The 4,123-nt window shown below is 42.8% G+C and overlaps 1 protein-coding gene across 7 annotated transcripts in view; it reads left to right on the top strand.

The window, feature by feature from the left end:
* Positions 1 to 4,123, top strand: part of Alpk1 (alpha kinase 1) — a 94,428-nt gene that overhangs the window by 31,408 nt on the left and 58,897 nt on the right. The window lies entirely within an intron of this gene.

Here is a 4,123-nt window from a genome sequence, read left to right as displayed (position 1 = left end):
AAAAAAAAAAAAAAAAAAAAAAAAAAAAAAAAAAAAAAAAACTAACAGGGAAGCCGACAACTGAGGAAGACACTCAGTGTGCGCCTATGATGCTAACATGTGCGTATGAACACTCTCTCTCTCTCTCTCTCTCACACACACACACACACACCAGCAGAATTCTGTCGCTCTGAAACTCGATTCATATTTTCAAATGAACCTGATGACTTGAGGGCCCAGAGCTACAGGCAACAGGATGAGCTATGGTTTCTAAGAAAAGCCGTGGCTTAACAAAGTCCCACATTAAAGACTCCGTCTTTGTCTGTACTATAGGATGCTTAAGGAACAATAACAATTAGATGAGTTGTCATTTCTCTGTAGACCTTTTTAGGGGTTCTTCCTTCAGGTCACTCAAGAGCTATAAAATCCTATTTGTTCCTTGTCCTGAAGAAGCCCTAAGTGCTAAGCCTACCAAGCTGCCACAGGACTGAAGGGGTTTGGTGGGTGGACGACCTCCTCATACCGTACCTCTACCTATGCGCTCAGCGACACAAGTAGCTCTCCATGGTGGCATGGTTCTGCCTCTAGTCTGGACGTACAAGTCCCCTCTTGTTTCCGAGCCAGCAGAGGGCTGCCTGCCAAGGGCCATCGTTCGCTGGTGACAGACACACACTGTGAATGACGCAGCCTCATGGTAGATTTTATGTCAGCTCAGGGCGATGGTCCAGCGCATTGCCAGTCCAGGGGCCCAGGCCTGGTGCCTTTGAGATTTTTAAGTATAAAATAAATAGAATTGGCATGTGCTTGTGTGTTTGTGTTAGAGATAAGAAGAAGGTGAGGGGCTGGTTGCTGCTGCCTGAGCTGCAACCCTTGGACACTCTTCTTGGACACTGTCAGTCATTTAGCCCCGCCCCCTTTCCGACACCCCAACAGAGGGGGCTGAGAGCCTAAAGGCAAACAGCTGATTACACCAAGTTGGTTGGGCTTGGATGTTTTTTCTTTCTTTTTTAAACAAATAAAACACATCTTTCTCTTCAAAAATGTCTAACTCCCCATACTTCTCGAGTTTGCTAACTGAATTTCTGTTTGTTAATTGAAGGTGGTCCTGAGGAATTATTTAAAGAATAGTTTCACTATCACGTAGCCAGTATTGGTTTTAAAATATCCAGAACTTTAAAATTTGAGTGGCTGAGCAATTTTCTTTTTCAAAACCGTAAATGCTAATGAAGTCAAGCAGGATACAATGGCCTGCCTGGGTCAGTGTAGAGGAACCACACGACCCTTTGGAGAAGTAGTGTGGGATCGAAGGGTTTGAATGGGTAGATGGTAGCACAGCAATATCTTGATGGCAGAAATGTAGAAAAGTGGGTAATTTTTTTAAAAAATTTTAAACTTTATTTTATGAAATTTTATTGAACGCTACCATGGAAGTCTACGAAGCATTTATTACTTACTGGGCAAAGATTTATGTTTTATGTCTATTTATGTCTATAATTCAACTGATCCCTTAAAACTGTGAGATTTATCCTATTATGCCTCTTGCAGACAAAGAAGTCAAGTCATGATTTGTCTAGCATAATTTAAACCCTGGAATCCTGGCTATACCCTGAAGGTGCCTGTCATGGCTGTTGGTTGATGACTAAAAGTGTGATCATAATTCTTTGTTTCCACAACGTTCTTCTCCCCCTCCCCCCACTATAATTTCAAAGCCCACTCATCCCTTCTCTCCTTAAACTTTTCCGTTGTGCACTGCTGCTCACATCAAAATCTATGCGTTCTGTGAGAAATTAATGAACAGTTCTGACTCTGACCATGAGAATTATAATTATAGATTCGGAAGTATTTTGTTGCATTCTGAACCTTTATTTCCACGTTTATTGCTCTCATCAAAAGTGTGCATTGCTGGGCTAAAGAGACGGCCCAGCAAGGAAGGGCACTTGCTGCTCTTCCAGAGGATCCAACACCTGGTATTGGGTCACTGACAACCACCTAAAACTCGTTTCAGGAGATCCCACGCCCTCTTCTGGCCCTCTGCGGGTACTGCATGCACATGGTGCACATATAGTCATCAGCCGCACCTACATACACAGAGAATAAAAGTAATTCACTTAAAAGTGTGCATTCCTACACATCCCTGGCAAGTTCATGCCAGAGTTCCCTGCATGCCATTTTCATGTATGACACTCTCACCTGGCTTTCCTCTTTCAGTCCCCAGAGATATGCAGCATTTTTGCATTTTTTTGCCATCTGACTGTTAATATAAGTCAGACATTTCCACCCACTGCAGTACACTGTATACTCAGGCTACCTCATTTCTTCTCCTGACAATTAACTATCTTCCATGAAATTATCCTTGCTGGCTTTTCCTCCCATCTCTGGTACTATTTAATGGGAAATGAAGTAGCCACATGTTTTGAAGTCCAGAGTCCTGAACATTTTAAAAAATCTTGATCTTCTCAGCTTCCTCTCCTCTTCAAGTTTATTACCCTAGAGTTTGGGTAGTCAGTGTCTGCCTCTCAGGAGCACACCTCAAATGAAAGTCCTTCAAAGCTTTTAAAAAAATATCTTCCTGCTTCATGAATGCCCCTCACCACTTGGTGTCTCTGGATCAGGAGACATATGGAGCACATTTCTGTGAGTGCCCTCCTGTCACTTAGGGCGCAAAGATGCTCCTGGAAGGACCATTTCAAAGCCATCAGCTTAGGAGCCTGGAGCCAGGACCAGATGGCAGGCTTGACTCACCTTGACCTGAGACGAAGCTCTTCAGCCACGGGGCCAGGCTAATAATTCTTCAGATGTCACCATGGCTGATGGAGCAGGTAACTGTAGCTGGGAGAAGCCACAACAGCTCCTGCAGTGTGGCCTTTCCTTTCTCCTCTTCTTCCTTCCTGGGGCCACTGCCTAACCCGTTTGTGACCCAGAACACTCTTATTGCACCTTCTTGCACAGCAAGTTTGGTAAACACACTCAGAGGCAGGGAACTGGAGAGGGTGGACCCAGGACAAGAGAGGAAAAGGCAGGAGGCAGCTTCATCATGAGTCTCTTGTTTCAGTAAGGTGTGGCCCACAGGCTGGAAATTGACTAAGAAGGGGTTGGAAAAACTATTTTAGCTTAAAATTTTTCATAAAATTTATTCATCCTTAAAAAAAAATCAAAGCATATTTTTGTTTTGTTTTCTACCCAAACAGATCACCAGGATGAATGAAAGGTCCTTTCGGTCTAGAGTTTGTTTACCTAGTGATTCAAGCTGCCCCGCAGGCTTCTGGAACTTACTCATCGGTCACAGGAGTCTCCTCCTCACATTCTATGCCAGTGTCATTGTCCAGATCCATCCCTACCACAGTTCCCTAACCAAGAGCTTTTTCTGTTCTGAAGGGCTGACTCCAACCATTTCTGCCTGGAGTCGTGGGTTCCAGCCTTCAGGGCAGTAACTGATATTTATGAGCTGTTCAGTACATCTAGGCTTCAGGAGAGCCTTATCCTTTGGGGTTTTTAATTTTCAAATGGATATATAGATATCTAAGATGGCCACCATGTACGGAACACAGTGAGCTTGGGAGCAGCCCGGCTTAAGCAGAAGAGCATGCTGCGGCACGTTGACTTTTAGTCTCCTGTGCTCAACTCCGTTCCATCTTCTTCCCTTTCCCTAAAACTCGACGATTCTAGATTTCTACTTGATCTTTCCTTCTTTTAAAAAATTATTTTAACTATACACATTTGCAGTCCCTTATTGATAATTTGATAAATGTGGATGATCCCCTTGTTTTCCTTTGTGGAAATTTTCTGCTATAATTGCATGGAGTGGATTTTCTATGTCTTCCATATTTACTGCAGCTCCTCTTTTACCACGGGTTTTTGTGCTGGATTTCTAGATAGAATTCCAGACATAGATGTTGTGGTCATTCTCATTCACTTCTTTTTCTTTATTGTTGTTTGAGCTTGGTATTTTCTCAACATGATATACCATCCCTTATACTCTTCTCTTCTTCTCTCTCAGATCTGTTAGTGATGTCTTCCCAGTGTGTTTTCGATTTGGTTCATTGATTTTTTTTAATTTCCAACACTTTTTTTTCCTTTTTTTATTTTTATTTATTTATTTATTAAATATTTCTGTCTCTTCCCCACCGCCGCCTCCCATTTCCCT

The sequence above is a fragment of the Alexandromys fortis genome, unplaced genomic scaffold (assembly GCF_014885135.2).
Source record: "Alexandromys fortis isolate MF-2015 unplaced genomic scaffold, M_Fortis_MF-2015_v1.1 scaffold_19, whole genome shotgun sequence".
Taxonomy (NCBI): Eukaryota; Metazoa; Chordata; class Mammalia; order Rodentia; family Cricetidae; genus Alexandromys; species Alexandromys fortis.
Note: the sequence above shows the minus strand (reverse complement) of the source record. Positions and strands in the feature narration are given on the sequence as shown.